We start from the raw sequence: 19,020 nt of genomic DNA, 5'->3' as shown, positions 1-19,020 counted from the left end.
AAGCCATTTACACAAAAATGAGCAACTTCAGATGGAAGAAAATTGCTGGGCAAGTGCTGAGGTTTAACCTCACAGGTGGGAATGCACCACACAGTCACTAACTACAGTGGGACAGGGAGATTATATAACAACACATAGGTTGATATAAGCCTATTTACTAAAACAGAGAAAAGGATATCCATAACAAGCTTATATACATAAATGGATATAAACAACTGGTGATGCACAAGTAATTGCTCACCACCTCCTGACCAATGCTCCAGCTAAACCCCGAGCAGAAGACAGATGAACACCCACCCCCCGTAGGTCAGATTCAGGCTGTTCTCCTAACTCTGCTACCTCCCGGCTCCTTGCACACTTAGCTGAGAACAGTCTCAGCTCTGTACAACACTGCTTTACAACACCTTCAATAATAAAAAATATCATTTTATTAATTAATAATAGAGTTATCAACATGATTTTTCTCCTTGAGAAAAAATTAAACCAATATGCCACACACTCAGAATAAAGCAATTACAGCCCAGTTGAAACAAAGTCAGTTAACTGGAGACAGCTCTACCTTGGAGGTGATAGTCGTGACACAGAAGATAGCTCTCTTCAGACCAGTCAATCTCAACATCTATTAACATAACATGCATTAATACAAGGGCACAGATTTCTCTCCCCTGACATACTCGAAAGACAAACAAGACAAAGCAGCCTGCCTACAGACTATTTCCCAACAGCTTACCTAACATCCTCATGCACTGCATGAAGGGGCATTCACCATTGACGGGCCACAGAAGCAGGAAGCATTTCTCTAAACCACACAGCCTTCACAATCCTGTCTCGTGGACAAGAACTACTCACGCTGCCTGAAGGCAGGAGTCAATTGACATATCTCTTCCCCAAGCAGCTAATGGAGAAACAAGTCCAGGGGGGTCACAGTAAAAGCAGCAGTGGTCTCAACTGGCTGGAACATACTCTAAGTCCAGGCCCCTGCAAAAGATTTATGTACCTGGGAGGTTTCACGTGCTATCCAGAGAACCAATATTACAAAGACAATATGCTGTGCTCGTTACAAACTACCTCTTTTTAAATTAAAAACTAAATGAGAGTTTTTCATCCTCTTCTGATTAAATCCTATATCCAAACAGCAAAATTATTATACACTGTCTGACTGAAGCACCTGTGTAGTGTCATAGGTAAGACAGCACACACCAAAGAAAAACAACTAAATAGAAAGAGACCGTGATCAGGTTTTAAAGAGTTAAGCTGACACCTACATTCATGCAGTAGAGGCATTTTCCTACATAAAACCTTGAAGTTCAAATAGCATATAGTACAGAAACAGCACAATGGATAACTTGAGACATTAATACCAATTAATAGAAGATGGTAAAGAAATGAAGCCAAAATTTAACAAAAACATAAAAAAAAAAGAAACATAACCAATTATCATAACATACCAGTTGTCACAGCATGAATCATCAGCTTAAGCACAGCATGAATCATCAGCTTAAGCACAGCATTAGAGGACATGCTTACATGACTTTTAGAACAAGTTAATAAACATTTGGTCAGCTCAGCATGAAGTCCAATCCATCTCCACTCACCTATGCAATCTTCCATGGGCGGTCACTTGCCGCTTCATCAAGCACATAATGGGGTGTGGGGGTGTTAGACATCCCACTACCACCAGTAAGTTGCCTAAGAGGGAACATAACAGCACTTACCCAGAGAAAGAGTTTGAGGTAAGAAATCTAACTGGGGATTCCAGGCTACCCAGGTTTCTGATGTCACTAAGCTGATCCTCTGAGAGGATGCACAGCAATTGCTGTGTGGCTGGACTGCTCGGAATACAAATTGTACTACCATCTCTCAGCAGTACGGAGAACTGCACCTTCAGAGTGCCTCCCTCCTCTAAGAAGTCACTGTACTCCTTCAATCTAGTCAATGGAACAACTGCTCCCATATAGAAATGTCCAGTACAGTCAATGATCCGAGTCCATCACGGAAAGCAACTTCTTGTGGACGTACCCAGAAGAAGGTTAGTAATTTTGGACAACTGCATTACTCTTGAAAGGAAAAACACCAGTCTTAAACTGATCAGCTAAGAAGCAACTACACCTAGTTCACATCTCACACCAAAACCCTTGGAATCAGCTCCACGTTTCCTCTAGCACTTCCTGTCTGTGGGACCATAGCAGCATTCAATACCCAAATAAGTCAGTACCCATCAGAGCTGGTATTGATTTTAGACTCTGATTCACAATGTGTAGCTTTTATCTAGGCTAATTTAGTAGTGATGGACAGTACTACTTTAAATAGATAACCACGCATTACAGAAAGTTTTCTTTTCTAGGGAGAACGTGTCATGCACAATTAACTGTACTTGTTTGAAGAGTCAGCACCCTGCAAAGAAAGCACTGGCATTCAGGGTACGCAGTTTGGCACACTGTATTGTAGCATGTCACCAAGTTATAATGAAACCAGGGCAAAAATCATACCTTCACTGAAAAACCTTTACTACGGGCCTCAGTGGAGCTGGAATTTTACCTGTGGTATCTAATAAATGGATCCATGGCCTGTGGGAAGACAAAGGATAGGTATTTTAATTTAACAGAAAGCAGTTTTAAGGAGCTCTCAATTATTCTATGCAGGTGCAAAGAAATCAGAACACAGTACACACCTATGACCAAAGTCAAGAAATACAAACGAAGTCAAGACAGGTGTTACTTACTATTGACTACTCTCACTCGCCCAGTCCCACTTGCTCCAAGTTCCTCTGGTGTAATTAAAAGTATATACAATAAGGAGCATACCTACTAACTCTAATGCATACATTGGATGTTCTCAGCTGCAATATTCCATGAAGACAACAATGTCACTGCAACCAGAAACCAAGGGTCTCAATTCACATTCCATTCTGACCTCTAATCCACAGCCTTCCAGTAAGAGACCTTCACACAGCATAGTACAGCACTGGTTAACACCCTCACACTGGACAACCAGTGCGAGAGTTTGACTTCCATACCAGCTAGATGGAGGTAATGCTGTACAGCTGAATAACTCAGATTCACATGGTATTACAAGAAACACTGAACTTACCACTGCCCCATCCCTCAGCAGTGCTCCGTCTTCCTCAGTTATATAGAATATGCTTTATCCTGGCTATGTCTAAACAGAGCAATAGCTCATGCTTTCTAGTATTACTAATAACATTTCACCATTTCTCTGCTCATACAAAGCAGTGGCAGATGTCCAGCCATTTGAAAAGCATTAAAGCCACCTGCTTAACAAACATTTTCAAGCTTTTATTCTACACCAAAAATACCTGGAAAACAGCATGACAACCCAAACAAACAAAAAAATATAAATATACATCTTAAAGGGACCTAAAAGAAAATTACGTCTCACAGTATATCCTGGAAAAAAAACAAAGGGTTTGTGGAATAAATCCCAATTAGGAACTTTAAAGATAAAAGAAACCAGCTCATTTCCAACATCAAATGCACCAGTGAAAGGAACCTAAAACTGCAGAAACATCTTCAAACAGCCAAACGTACCCTCCCACACAAAACAAGACTATTAGCAAAACAAGAACCACAAAACATCCCTACTCAGACATCAGAGCTAAGTGAAGTAGGCCTGCTAAAAAACATACACCTCAAAAAGCACAAAGGAGTGAGGGATTACACATTGCTTCAGGCTATCGCAAACTACATAGAATAAGGAACCAGACTGAGCCACATAACAGCTAAAACCCTCCTTAGAATCTTCATATCTGCTCAATTAGAGTAAGTGACTGTGCCAGCAAAAATAAAAAAGACAAAAAATGTGTACCTGGTGTACAGCTCGGTTCTACATCCACCCACATCAGTTGGGACTTCCTGTAACTCCTTTCTAAAGGTCTCTGGATGAGCCGCCAAAAGACTAAGATCCATCAGACTCTGTATCCTTTCTTCCACTGTGACAACAGAACAAGATAAAATGTAACTCAATCAGATCATTCACAACACATAGTATATGAAAGCATATGCACATAAAGCAGTTCCAGCAAACACTGACATTTTAAAGTACCTAAGACAGAAATGAGCTCCTTCACAGTAACAGCAGAACACACTCACGGAGGAGCCCGCATAAACATCCCTACCCTTGTTTTACCTCTGAAGAGATCCTGTATTTTCAGGCTGCCATTCCTTTTCACCTCCAAAAGGTGACGCTGTATTGTAGGTTCCTAGTTCTGCTCTTCACAGAGGCTGCCCTACAGCAGAAATTAACAGCCTGCATAATTCAATAACTTGCAGGACTGCACTGCAGACAGCGCTGCAAAATGGGTTGCTCTTACTGAAGTGAGAATACATTCTGTGTTTTAAGCTATATCTAGGAAGTGGTCTGCTTAAAAGCCAGTAATGTCAGCTAAAATGAGAGTAAGTGAACTCTCACTTGAAGACAAACTGCTGGAAGCTACTGAGATAACATTACTCTGGAATAACAACCTGGATCAACAAAAATTCAGCAAATAATCTTCACAGATCATTCTCTCTGCAGGAAAAGAGCCCTCAAAGCTAACTACTTCGTTAACTATGACACAACATTAAGAATCCATCAACTGGAAGTTCTTAACACCTCTCCTTTCCCTCATACACCTGATATCAGAAGCTTCAAATCTCAACAGTATGTGAGCTGCCATCTGGTCTTTAAAAAGGTAAAAATAAATCCCAAACAAAAGCTAGTTAGTAACTGTAGTAGGAAAAATAAACCCCTGTACTGCCATTAATAAACACAGTCCTACAAAGAAGGTAAAAAAATACTTGTGCTGAAACAGCTGGAAACCCAAGGTACAAATTAGACAGGCAAGACAAATAAGTCAAAACTTTCTCCACATTTGCCAATTAAAACAGCCCTGCTCCAACTGAACCAAAGAAGTCAGTCTTTGTTCTCATGAGTAGTCTCAAGCAAAAATAAATGTTTCTGTTTCAGACAAAGCCTAGTAGATAAATAAGTCCCAAGCTGCAAAGCTTCATCAGTAGCATTCCTGCCGTCACACCCCAGGCCCAGCAACTTGAGGCAGAGCTAGCTACTTGATTTCAACCCCCTTAGCATACTCAGTGGAACTCATAACTGAAAATATTGCACCCATCCATTCTTGGAGACTCCAGCAGCTCAGCTGCCTCCCAAATTGATCCACAAGAAGAATGATAAACAGCCAAAAGAGCATTAAAGGAAGGTTGTGATACTCTCCCATAGTTAATTTGAGATTCCCAACCCAAAACACAACTCATTTAGGCTGGCTCCATTCTCCTCTCATTATAGGAAGAGAACCAAGCAGCAATACACCCTCGAAGCAACGGAGGACAATGTTATCCCAGCCTGTACCAGGAGGTGGGTTACCACCACCTCAAAGGAGGACATCCAGCAGCATGAAGTGTACCATGTTTAGACAAACTAAAGTGCAGGAATTCCCCTATGAGCATTAAGAAAAATTCCTTAGTGTTCCCTCACCGAGAATGGCCAGCAAAATTTACACAGAGACATTGCAGAGTCTGCCTACTTGTAGATATTCAGAGCTGTTTAGATACAGTCCTGAGCCACCTGCCCTTTGTAGCCCTACCTAGGCACAAATGCTGGAGAAGACACCGTCCTAGGTCCCTTACAATCTCAGCCATTCCGTGACTCCAGTCTCTACCCTAATAGGTCGAACTTGCAATTAACTTCCACATACCTGACTCCTTTCTCACACATAACATCCAACCTTTCACGCAGAAAAGCCTAATTCTTACTTCCAGAGCTCCTCCTGAGCCCAGATAACATATCAATATTACCTCCGAGCACAATTTAACCACCATTAAGGACAGCCTTTGCTATTCAAATAAGAGCTATTAAATCCTGCATGTCATATTTCCTCAACAGTACAAGTTGAGTATTTGACACATCAAGAAACAAAACATCAATCCCATTAAAGCATGCAGACTACTCAAAACAACTGAGAATAGTTAGCAAACTATATAACAAATATAAGAGACAACAACAAAAAGGAGAAGGAGAGTAACAATGCCTATAGAAAGGCCAAAAGTTAAATAGGCACACACAGATCCTTTCTTTACTGCTACACCTCCCACTACATTTTCACCTGTGAACTCCCACCTTCAAATTTAACTAGCTAAGTTCCCTACATCGAAATCTCAACTTACGAGTAGTACAACAAGCAACCACTTTACAGTGGACCATTCCTAAGCAACCAGAGCAGTCAAAGCTGGTCTAAAAGAAAAAGATGGCCACACCCTACCAGCTGTGCAACTAAGTGAGTCATTAAGAGATCTGAATAGAAACATCACTGAAGAACAACTACAAAAAGCTAAAAATTAAGATAGGCCCCTAGAGCTTGTTCAGCCTTCATGTTTTTGAGACACTCCTCTTGTTCCTTCCCTCAACCTTAGACAGGGTAGATTTGTGTCAAAAGACAAACCGGATGCAGCATTACCCAAACACCTCCTCCTTGTTCAATTTGTAAGCACTCTCACTAACCCCGTGGATTTCTTAGCAACTACAAAACCCATCTGCTTCTCAAAATCTTCCCTTGTTTTGCATAACAATCACTTGCTTGATCTTTACAGTTGCTCTTGGTAACCTCAACCGCTACCTGCTAATTTATGAATCCTATGAGCTGAGCAGGCTGCCAAAACATTAACATTGTATGTCAAGTAATAACCTCCAAAACTCACAGTTGTGTCCATTTGAGTAAAAAAAAAAAATCATTTCCACTAGTACTAAAGTGCAATTGAACTAGACAATGACATTCATGAGTCACCTCTCAGACCTATCAAGCCAGGCTTTTTTCTCTAGAACAGGCAGATTCACACTGCCCTAAGCTGAAATAATGAATATAAACCAGAAATAAAAGTGTATCTGTAAGCCTGAGAAAATAAGGTAAACAGCAAAAAAGAAACTCTAGAGACAACTCTTATGTCCTAACTTACAAAACTTCACAGCTTTGGTCCATAATTCATACCTGTTTACTCCTGCTTCTCCTGCACCTTTGAGAAGATGCTACTCGATGCTACTCCTTCCCTTAAAAGTGGAAAAATAAAAGTAGACAAGCCTGCCTGTTTAAAGTGGCTCACCCAGGCATGGTAGCTCTCCACAACAACAGTACTACACAGCAGCAGGACTTCCTTTCCTAAGCAGCTGTTGTTGGAACACTAACAATGTTTCTCAACTCTGAAGTAACTGAAGGTATAAGTGACTGATTAGAAAAAGCATCCCAAACCACAGAAAACTAAAATTTACTTAAAGAAAAGTACAGCCACAGGAACAAAATTAATAAAGCCCACCACTTACCTACAGAAAACCTCCCTTATTCAGATACCTGTAACAAAAGGAACCCCCAACATCCCTTAAATGAGGACTGCAAAGGGGAGGATCCTGGCTCCACCCCTTCTTGTCAGCTGCATTGTGTGCACCTGAGCTCCCCCGAGTCAGCTCTAGCTTCCTACCTGATGCTGTCACCTGTTTAGTCTCTGACCTGCAATTCTGCTACCACATGAAATGAAAACCTGCTTTCAAAACATAACAAAAGGAAACGTGCAGTGAGATCTCTAATGGGAAAGCATTATTTCATATAATGACAGTTTATGGATTATGACAAATCATGAAATACACGTGAAATGTAAAGGTTAAGCGTATAAGACTGGAATTGCTGCTACAAATCAAACACTTGTAGTGAAAACACAGTCCTCAGTAATATGTTCTTACAGTGAAAAAAAAGAGCTAAAGTATAATGTATACATGCACATACAGTGATGTTTAGCAACAATAATGCAAAGATAGTACAAGAGAGACAGTAGTAAGTATCCAAAAAGTTAGCAGTGATAAATAGCCCAAAGGTTATTTAAAGGAAAGACTCACCCAATAAAGGCCTTCAGTCTGCTGGAAACACTGTAACAAACAGTAATAAGTATCCAACAGGTAATTTAAAGGAAAGACTCACCCAATAGAAACCATCAGTCTGCTAGAAACAATGAAGCAAACTCCTCCAAGGAGCAATCTCAAAGGGATGCTGCTCCAGCCGTGGTCAGCCCTTAAATGAGGTCTAGAGGAGGTGGAGTCAGGCTCTACCCCATACAGAGCACAGCTGAATTACCCTCACCTGTGCTCCCACGGCTGACCTGAAGCTTGCCTCAGCTGATTAATCAGTGGTTCAGGCTGTGATTACATATACATATACATACATGCACAAATGCATATACTAATACATATGTATTTATTTAACATGCAACACGAGACTGAGTTCAGCTGACAGGTTTTCAAAGGTACATTAATGTAACTAGAGGATGGCAATATACAAGGGCTGCTTCAGAAGTTGTCCTGCAACATCAGAGACAGATGTCATCGGTATGACAGAAGAGTCTGAACCTTCCCACTGACATCCCATTACACGTTGCTGCTATGTGACAGATGGCAGTAGAGGGTCAGTCTGACGGAATATGACCTGACGTGCAAGTGTGTACAAAGCAAACGTGTGTCACTGAATTAATCCATGGTTTGAAATCATTTCTGCTTTCCCCATCATGACACACCCTGCTAAAGAATAGAATGTGTCCTCTCTTTTCTTATAGCCTCTCTGCAGACCTTGAAAATCTCTGCAAATCGCTTAGTAGTGCACACGAAGGACAACTGGCTACCGGAGTGAAAAATACACTTGGTCATACAGGCAGATGGGTCATCAACAGGTTTTATTCATGTGCATTTTTACTTTCTGCGTGTAGCTGAAATGCCAAGTCACGGCTTGAAGCAGTGATGGAGCATCAGGTGGGAAGGCAAGGGTAATGGAGTCAAGGGACTTTGTGTGGCAGGAGCCTGCGGGAGTTTTTCTCCCCTGGTCTGGCTCGAGCCCAACATTCAGCCTGGGGGATGTCCTGGTGGGGAGCTCAGGACACACGAGCTGGTGAAAGCATGAGGGCTTCTGCTCTGCAGCGCTGCCCACAGACAAAGCCCAGACCCCAGGGTGCAGCCTCAGCCCTCGGCCCAGAGGAATATGTGGGCAGTGCTGGTGCAGCCTCTCCCTACCCAACAAGAAGTGGAAGCAATCCTCCTTGTCCTCTGGTGCTTCTTCACCAGAGACAGAAGTATCCAGTGATGAAAAATAGGATCCCTTGAGTCCATGAAGCACACTGTGACACTGTCTGTAGCAGGGGATGGTAACACACAGCATTATCTGATTTCGTTCAGGGCTGGATGCTGGGAAACACACAAGGCCTGTGGTTCTCAAGTTCCTACGATAGCGCTACAACCCACTGATGGCAGTGCTTATAGCTGTGCTGCTGCCTCAGCTGGTGATGACCTGTATTGTTTTCTCATGGATGTGGCACGAATGTCAGTGAGTTGGCTTTTCCCCAGAATACTGCTGCATTTGGCAGTGAAGCATTTGTGGTGATAGGATCCTGGATGACCAACTCAGCTGCTGGCAGTATGCTGCTAGGATGAATGTTGCAATGTCTTTTAAGCGTGCTCTTAGTTCCCATCAGCTAGCAGTGCTTTCTGAAACTCATTCTCACAGAGTGTGCAAGAGAGAAGAGACAGCTCCAGGACAAGGTCATCCTGACCGTGACCAGGAGAGAGGCCAAACTGGAGGTGAAGCAGAGTTGCAGGAGGCAGCAAAAGAGGATGTACTTGCCCGAGAAAGAAAGAATCTCTGCAGCGGATCCGGCCCATTCTCCCGCTCCTTTGAAGCAGAGTTTGACTCCCTGTGCAGCAAAATCAGCACAGACCCTTCCCTTTGGCCCACGTGTCCCAGCGGCTCTCCCACAGACAGCATCTCTTCCCCAGATACCCGCAATTCTCAGGGTTCCCCATAGCCATCTAGTGCCCCAGTTACCTGTGTCAGCAGGTCCAGTGTTCCCTGAAAGACCCCATTTCTGAGTAATAAAGACACCCTTTGCAAAAGCAGCTGTTTTGACCATTTCCATTGGTTATAGTGCATAGGGCTGAGGCCAGCACTTTGTGCAAGGGAAGGTGTTGGACAGCTGCACACCATTGAGGGAATCCTTGGTCCCAGCATCAGCTTGCTTTTCTAATTGGACTGTCACCCAGGCTCCCACCAGAACAGGGAAGTGCTGGGGAGGCTTGATACGTGAAGAGTTGTCCTTCTAGGCTACTGCCCTGAATAAGGGAAGGCAGTGAGAGAAGGAAGCACCTGGAAGGAGGAGTTTCCAGCGGTGAGCACATCTAGGAGAAACAACATGGTAGCTAAGGCTGCCAGTAAAATGCTTATGTCAGCAGGTGAATAGATGACATTCTGCTTCATGGCAGAGACCAGAAATCACAGAAATCATTGTATGAGTCATGGCAGAAATCATCGAATGGTGTGGATTGGAAGGGACCTCAAGGACCTTTGAGTTCCAACCTCCCTGCCACAGCCAGGCTTGTGAATCATGAAAGCATCTTTTCTATATAAAGGTGGACTCCATTACCCAGCAAACAGGTTTTTTTTTTATAAAGGTCCCCGTTTTGCTGTGGACATTGGTTACAACTCTTGTCCAGGGAATTTGGTGTTCCCTTGCCCTGGGTAAGTAGGAGGACTCCATTACCCAGCAAAACACAAAGGATTTTCAGCCTATACCTGAGACCAGCTAGCAGAAATAACTGTTATGGGGCAAAGGTTGTCAAAAGAGATACTGAGAAAGTGAAGGTTCCGGGGAGGCTTCATTGTAGCCTTCCAGTACTTGAAAGGAACATATAAATAGGTGGGGGAATGGCTGTTTACGAGGGTGTATAGTGATAGGACAAGGGGGGGATGGTTTTAAACTGAGATAAGGGATATTTTGTTTGGATATTTGGAGGATGGTTTTCACACAGAGGGTGGTGAAGCACTGGAACAGGTTGTTCAAGGAATTAGCGGATGCCCAATCCCTGGATGCAATCAAGGCCAGTCTGTATCTTGCTCTGGGCAGCCTGGTCTAGTGGTCGGTGATCCTGCACAAAGCAGGGGGGTAGAAAGTAGGTGATCATTCCGGTCCTTTTCAACCCAGGCCGTTCTGTGATTCTATGATTCAAAATTAAACATGTTAAACTTGTTGCATGGATACCTTATGGTACTTTTTAATAGCTATTCCAATAAGAATTTCTCTGTAAACACTACTGATGAAGAACTCTTATTTTTATTTTGTTTTGTTTTGCTTTTTTTTTTTGTTTTTGTTTTATCTTGTTTTATTTTGTATTCTTCTATGCAAGTAAAAGCTGGAAAGGGAGTGTCTGTGAGCCTAAATGCAACCATTTCTGGAGGGTTGGAAATGGCTCAACGTTGCTAGAAGAGACTCAGGAAATTAGGGGCACCCAGTGGGACTTAAGCACCTCCCAAGGCTTTAGGGGATACCAAGGTTAAGGAGCAGCATTCAGGGTGCCAGAGACTTTGACACCTTCTCTGAGCTGAAGAGCAGTGGACAGAGTGAGGACAGACTCAGGGTTGGTAAGGGACACTCAAAAGAATAAGGCATGTTCTAAGCGGCAAGTGTCATGGGAAGGTGTTTTGCAGATGCACAGGAAGACCTCCCCAACATCCCACTTGGACCCGATGGTTGAACTGTGCGCCAGAGTATGTGCAGGTTGGATATCGCCTGATCAGACTACAGACTGTGACAGGAAATTGCTGCTGAGTAGTACGTAGAGCCCGATTGGGCTGGTTTACGCAGAGAGGGTTCAGACTTGTGGGTGGAGCATGCACAAAGGTGTTGAGGCTTTTGCATGCTCCAGGGTTACCCATGCCACGCTGCGCCATTGCAATATTGGTTAGTACTCGAGGATGGTGTCATGGGGAAGTCCACGTGACTGTTCAAAAAATCTTGGTAGGTTGGAACAGCATGGCACATAGACACTGTCAGGGCTAGGAGCAGGACAGCAGTCCACCACAGGGAGCTCATGGCCACGGCTGCCTAGGAAGGAAACTGTAAGAGAAACTCACTGCTCTGTGAGAGTCCCAGGTAACTCAGGTGCTCCTGCTGCACCCAACACAACCCACCACTCCCTAGGAAATTCTCCTGACCCCCAGATGCACTATTGTCCAACAGGAGATTGAGACAAACAAAGATCACCTTGACACCTGTCCCTCCCAAATGGCAAATGACCCCAGCCCACTCTACATACACAAGAAAGCCCAACTCCCTCCTGGCCCATAACCATCAAGTCTCCTCTAATTATCCAGTGCTAATTCGAGCTATTAAGGAGGCAGAACACTTCCTCCTGATCCTCTGGAGAGCTTCCTGTAGAACGGGGATGCTACACATATAAGCAAATTCCCACCCCCTTTTCAATACATTTTCACACCCCTTGTCCTCTCAAACACATACACGTGCCCCAGCAAAATACTCCACTGTCCTCGATGTCTCAGCCAACCCCACAGAGACACCTCTTTTCCCCGGGTCCCTCGTATCCTGCCCACCTAGGACTCACGTTGCCACTCTTTGGGTATTTGCGAGGATCTGTGCCTGTCTCTCCTCAGGGTCGTTCCACCTCGACCATCGACCGTTTCCTCCGTCTGGCAATGGTTCAGGGTATCAGCTGTGTCTTTTATTTAGTACAGTGTGACAGGAAACTCCTAAACAAGGAGGAGTCACCACAGTGCAGGGAGGAAGCACACAAGAGGCGGCACTTGGGGGGTTGGAGGATGGGATAGAAATTAAGAACTTACGGGCTCTGCTACTTTGGAAGGAACTCCGAGGCCCTGGTGTCCCAAACAAATTATAAGGGCCATGGTCAGAGACAGCTCAGGGCTGGCTGGCTGGTCAGTTGGTGATGTGGAGGTGCCGAGTCAATGGGATCTGGGATGTGGATGGCTATGCTGCAAGCAACATGCAGGTGGCCCGGCAGCATTGCTGCAAAACAGATGCATAAGCAGCACTTCATGCTACAGCCCTAAGACTGCTGCCGAGGCTCAAAGCTGCAGCACTGCAGGGCCAAGCAGGGGTTTCACCCAGTTTTCACAGCAGGAGATGAGAGAATGAGTACAAGAAGACCCCAGGAACTGCTGGCACTTTCCTTCTAGTCAGGTTTGGTCACTGGCTGCACATCCCCACCTGGGACATCTGTGGTACTTCTTGCTGCCAGCTGTGGAGTAGAAGAATGTCATTATAATGCATACCTGGATGAGATGTGGTTGAAGAACCCAGGCCACAAGATCCTGTCTGGAAGATGAGATTCACCATTAGGGAAGAAGGCAACACACAAGCAAGCACTAGTGCACCAGCTCCAGACATCTCCAAAAACAGGGATTCACAAGGGACAGTTTTCAGGTTGTGTGGAAGGACTGTGCACTGTGGAGAAGGCAAAGTTATGGTCTGGAACAGCACACTGAGACTTGGCACTGTGCTGAGAGACTGCACCTGTATAGCTAAGAGCAAAGATTGCCATCTTTTTAAGATGGCTTCTTTCCTCTGCCCAAATGAACTTCTAAACCAAGAGGAAGGAGATGTCAGCATCACACACCATCCAAGACTGTGCCATGTTCTGCCATGTCCTTGTGATTCACCACTTCCTCATTTAAAAAGACGTTGATGTGTTCTGGTGACTGTGCAAAAGAATTTCAGCTTTGTGGTCTGTGTTACCTGCTGCTACAAGGACACAAACGCCTTTTGGCTATAGAAAAGTTCTGGTGCATTTTTGTCCCCTGCCAGTCCGTTAAGGATCCCAAGCTGGTGGCTATAACAACAAAAGGCAGAGCACTGTCCATTTATTTTCTCACCTGAGAACAGATGTTCTTGTCTTGCTTTGTGAATCACAGGGAGCCCACTAATGACAGTTCCGTGGCCATGCAACCAGTATCAGCCTTTGTCCGTGAGATGGGATGTTGGAGATGGCAAAGGATGAGGCGCAGCGGGCACGCTGCAGCTCTCCCCACTCGTTTTCCTGCACCAGCCCAGATGTGGCACGGGGCACTGGGCTTCACTGCATGCTTCTCTGCTCCTCTGATTCTAGCAGGGCTAAGCTCTCCTGTGTGAAGACAAGTATGAACTGTTGCCACTTTTTGATCATAAAGGCAGACTCACAGAATCACAGAATAGTTGTGTTTGGGACACCTGGATGTTGCCTGTTCCAACACCACTCCTCCAGTGGGTATGGACTTTTTAGTATATATTGGAGTATGTAGCATATATTCACTACTCAGTGTGGAGTAGTGAATGAATTTGTTCTTTTCTTTTTCTTAGTCATGCAGCTTTTGATTTACTCAGTAAACAGTCTTCTTCTCAACTCGCGGATCCTTGTACATTCACTTTCCCAGTTCTCTCTCCTGTTCCACTCAGGAAGTGTATCTAGCACCTAAGAGGTACACAGCTGCACGCCAAGGCAAAAGCACAACAGAGACACATACACTGTTAAGTACAGAATTACAAAAGGAAAATTCTCTGCAGCCCTTGTATATTGCCATCCTCTAGTTACATTAATGTACCTTTGAAAACCTGACAGCTGAGCTCAGTCTCATGTTGCATGTTAAATAAATACATATGTATTAGTATATGCATTTGTGCATGTATGTATATGTATATGTAATCACAGCCTGAACCACTGATTAATCAGCTGAGGCAAGCTTCAGGTCAGCTTTGGGAGCACAGGTGAGGGTAATTCAGCTGTGCTCTGTATGGGGTAGAGCCTGACTCCACCTCCTCTAGACCTCATTTAAGGGCTGACCACGGCTGGAGCAGCATCCCTTTGAGGTTGTTCTTTGGTGGAGTTTGCTTCAGTGTTTCCATCAGACTGATGGTCTCTATTGGGTGAGTCTTTCCATTTAATAACCTGTTAAATACTTGTTGCTGTTTGCTTGCTTCAGTGTTTCCAGCAGACTGAAGGCCTCTATTGGGTGAGTCTTTCCTTTCTTTCATGCATGTGTACGTTAAGCTTTAGCTATTTTTCTCTCTGTAAGAACATGTTTCTGAGGACTGTGTTTCTACTACAACTGTGAGTTTTGGAGGTTATTACTTGACGTATAATGTAAATGTTTTGGCAGCCTGCTCAGCTTATAGGTTTCATAAATTAGCAGGTAATGCTTGCGGTTACTAAGAGCAACTGTAAAGATCAAGCAAGTGATTATATTATGCAAAACAAGGGAAGATTTTGAGAATTGGAAGTTACATGCACTTCCTGTAGGGTTACGAATCTTGCTCTGATAAGGAGCAGGGTCTTTAGGGACGTGTAGACATCCCTTTGTGGCCGGGAGTCTGAATGCCAATGTTGATTTCTGAATAGAAGATGGTGTTCAGTGGTAATACTGTTTTTGTAATTCCTACAGAGTCTTCAGAGTAAATCCCCACAGAGACTACAGTCATGTAACATTTACATAGGGTGGAAAAAATAACATCCCAGGAGCTAGAGTGCATTCATTATACTCTCTATTCAGTACTGTGCGAGTAGGCTGTAAAGCTGGGCATATCACAGAGAGGGTTTTGTTAGGAGTCTTCACTGAATGTTTCCTTCCTGAAGTTAATTGTGCTGCATGGTGTCCCTTAGCTGCCTCCATTCATATTGATGGAAAACACTCGATGTGGACAGAGACTGACTTGACTTCTTTGGATCAGTTGGAGCAGGGCTGTTTTAATTGGCAAATGTAGGGACAGTTTGTACCTTGGGTCTCCAGCTGTTTGAGCACAAGTTTTTTTTTTTTACATTCTTTGAAGGACTGAGTTTATTAATGGCATTACTGGAGTTTATTTTTACTTCTGTAGTTACTAACTTGCTATTGTTTGGGATTTATTTTTTTTACTTTTTTAAAGACTGGCTGGCAGCTCACATACTGTTGAGATTTGAAGCTTCTGATATCAGGTGTATGAGGGAAAGGAGAGGTGTTAAGAAGTTCCAGTTGGTGGATTCTTAACGTTGTGTCATAGTTAATGAAGTAGTTAGCTTTGAGGGTTCATTTCCTGCAGAGAGAATGGTCTGTGAAGATTATTTGCTGGAGTTTTGTTGGTCCTGATGGTTATTCCAGAGTAATGTTATCTCAGTAGCTTCCAGCAGTTTGTCTTCAAGTGAGAGTTCACTTACTCTCATTTTAGCTGACATTACTGGCTTTGAAGCTATATCTAGGATGTGGGCTGCTTAAAACACAGAATGTATTCTCACTTCAGTAAGAGCAACCCATTTTGCAGTGCTGTCTGCAGTGCAGTCCTGCAAGTTATTGATTTATGCAGGCTGTTAATTTCTGCTGTAGGGCAGCCTCTGTGAAGAGCAGAACTAGGAACCTACCTTACAGCGTTACCTTTTGGAGGTGAAAAGGAATGGCAGTCTGAAAATACATGATCTCTTCAGAGGTAAAACAAGGGTAGGGATGTTTATGCAGGCTCCTCCGTGAGTGTGTTCTGCTGTTACTGTGAAGGAGCTCATTTCTGTCTTAGGTACTTTAAAATGTCAGTGTTTGCTGGAACTGCTTTATGTACGTATGCTTTCATATACTATGTGTTGTGAATGATCTGATTGAGTTACATTTTATCTTGTTCTGTTGTCACAGTGGAAGAAAGGATACAGAATCTGATGGATTTTAATCTTTTGGCGGCTCATCCAGAGACCTTTAGAAAGAAGTTACAGGAAGTCCCAGCTGATGTGGGTGGATGTAGAACTGAGCTGTACACCAGGTACACTTTTATTTTTGCTGGCACGCTCTAATTGAGCAAGTATGAAGCTTCGGAGGAGGGTTTTAGCCGTTATGTGGCTCACTTGTTCCTTATTCTATGGCATGGTGAGTCCTTTCATCTGCCTGGCTTTGCAATAGACTGAAGCAATGTGTAATCCCTCTCTCCTTTGCTTTTTGAGGTGTATGCTTGTAGCAGGCCTACTTCAACCAGCTCTGTTGTCTGAGTAGGGATGTTTTGTGGTTCTTGTTTCGCTAATAGTCTTGTTTGGGGTGGGAGGGTTTATTTGGCTGATTCAAGGTGTTTCTGCAGTTTTAGGTTCCTTTCACTGGTGCATATGTTGTTAAAAATGAGGTGGTTTCTGGCATCTTTAAACTTCCTAATTGGCATTTATTCCACAAACCCTTCGTTTTTTTCCAGAATATACTGTGAGACTTTTTTTCTTTTAGGTCCCTTTAAGATGTTTACTTGGGTCATCATGCTGTTTTCCGGGTATTTTTGGTGTATAATAATAGCTTGAAAATGTGCATTAAGCAGGTGGCTTTAATGCTTTTCAAATGGAATGCATGTTTTTGAGGAAACAAAAGCTAAGAGATTAAGGAGTATCAAGAGAGATGTGTTGGGTATTTAGGTTGGATTATGGATCATTATTTTCAGAGATATCTAAGGATTTACTTTTTTTTTTAATTGAGTGCATGGAGATAATTTGTGAAAATGAAAAATCATTGAGTGTGATATTTGCCTTGGTTTCATCATAAATTGGTGAAGCGTTACAAAACTCCATGTGCCAAAATGCATGCCCTGAATGCCAGTGCTTTCTTTGCAGGGTGCTGACTCTTCTAACGAGGAGAGTTAATTGTGCATGACACCTTCTCCCTAGAAAATAAGTTTGTGTAATGTATGGTTATCTATTTAAAGTAGTACTGTCCATCACTACTAAATTAGCCTAGATAAAAACTACACATTGTGAATCAGAGTCTAAAATCAATACCAGCTCTGATGGGTACTGACTTATTTGGGTACTGAATGCTGCTATGGTCCCACAGACAGGAAGTGCTAGAGGAAATGTGGAGCTGATTCCAAGGGTTTTGGTGTGAGATGTGAACTAGGTGTAGTTGCATCATAACTGATCAGTTTAAGACTGGTGTTTTTCCCTTTGAGTGCAATGCAGTTGTCCATAATTACTAACCTTCTTCTGGGTACCTCCACAAGAAGTTGCTTTCTGTGAAGGACTCGGCTCATTGACTGTACTGGACATCTCTATATGGGAGCAACTGTTTCATTGACTAAAGGAGTACAGGTGAGTGGAGATGAATCTGACTTCATGCTGAGCTGACCAAATGTTTATTAACTTGTTCTAAATGTCATGTTCTAAAAGTCATGTAAGCATGTCATGTAAGCATGTCTTCTAATGCTGTGCTTAAGCTGATGATTCATGCTGTGACAACTGATACGGCATGAGAGCCTGTTATGTTTCTTTTTTCATGTTTTTATTAAATTTTAGCTTCATTTCTTTATCATCTTCTGTTGTGGTATTGATGTCTCAAGTTATCCATCGTGCTGTCTCTGTATTATATGCTATTTGAAGTTCAAGGTTTTATGTAGGAAAATGCCTCTACTGCATGAATGTAGGCGTCAGCTTAACTCTTTAGAACCTGATCACAGTTTCTTTCTATTTAGTTGTTTTTCTTCTGAGTGTGCTGTCTTACCTATGACACTACACAGGTGCTTCAGTAAGACAGTGTATAATTATTTTGCTGTTTGGATATGGGATTTATTCAGAAGAGGATGAAAAATTCTCATTTAGTTCTTATTTTAAAAAGAAAGAGGTAGTTTGTAATGTGCTGTGGTTGTTGCCTTTGTAATCTTGGTTCTCTGGATAGCACGTGAGAGCTCCCAGGTAGATAAATCTTTTGCAGGGGCCTGGGCTTAGAGTATGTTCCAGCCACTTGAGACAGCTGCTGCTTTTTCTGTGACCCCCTGGACTTGTTTTTCCATTAGCTGCTTGGGGAAGTGATATGCCAATCAACTTCTGCCTTCAGGTAGCGTGATTTGTTCTTGTCCACGAGACAGGATTGTGAAGGCTGTGTGGTTTAGAGAAATGCTTCCTGCCTCTGTGGCCCATCAATGGTGAATGCCTCTTTGTGCAGTGCATGAGGATCTTAGGTAAGCTGTTGGGAAATAGTCTGTAGACAGGCTGCTTTGTCTTGTTTGTATTTTGAGTATGTCAAGAGAGAAATCTGTGCCCTTGTATTAATGCATGTTATGTTAATAGAAGTTGTGATCGACAGGTCTGAAGAGAGCTATCTTCTGAGTCACAGCTATCACCTCCAAGGTAGAGCTGTCTCCAGTTTACTGTCTTTGTTTCAACTGGGCTGTAATTGCTTTATTCAGAGTGCGTGGCATATTGGTTTAATTTTTTCTCTAG

The 19,020-nt window shown here is 43.1% G+C and overlaps 2 long non-coding RNA genes across 3 annotated transcripts; one reads left to right on the top strand and one right to left on the bottom strand.

The window, feature by feature from the left end:
- Positions 1 to 440: 440 nt before the first annotated feature.
- Positions 441 to 8,029, bottom strand: LOC140253741 (uncharacterized). 2 transcript variants are annotated; one of them, XR_011903968.1, is made up of 6 exons: positions 7,973 to 8,029; positions 3,826 to 3,949; positions 2,490 to 2,567; positions 1,596 to 1,689; positions 731 to 978; positions 441 to 619 (listed from the first exon to the last, which is right to left on the bottom strand). It is a non-coding gene; the product is annotated as an uncharacterized lncRNA (long non-coding RNA). The 2 variants fall into 2 exon arrangements; XR_011903967.1 differs by having other exon boundaries at positions 441 to 978.
- Positions 8,030 to 14,657: 6,628 nt separating this feature from the next.
- Positions 14,658 to 17,883, top strand: LOC140254461 (uncharacterized). The gene is made up of 3 exons (XR_011904221.1): positions 14,658 to 14,744; positions 16,472 to 16,595; positions 17,805 to 17,883. It is a non-coding gene; the product is annotated as an uncharacterized lncRNA (long non-coding RNA).
- Positions 17,884 to 19,020: the final 1,137 nt, after the last annotated feature.

Source organism: Excalfactoria chinensis, chromosome 6 (assembly GCF_039878825.1).
Source record: "Excalfactoria chinensis isolate bCotChi1 chromosome 6, bCotChi1.hap2, whole genome shotgun sequence".
Classification (NCBI taxonomy): Eukaryota; Metazoa; Chordata; class Aves; order Galliformes; family Phasianidae; genus Excalfactoria; species Excalfactoria chinensis.
Note: the sequence above shows the minus strand (reverse complement) of the source record. Positions and strands in the feature narration are given on the sequence as shown.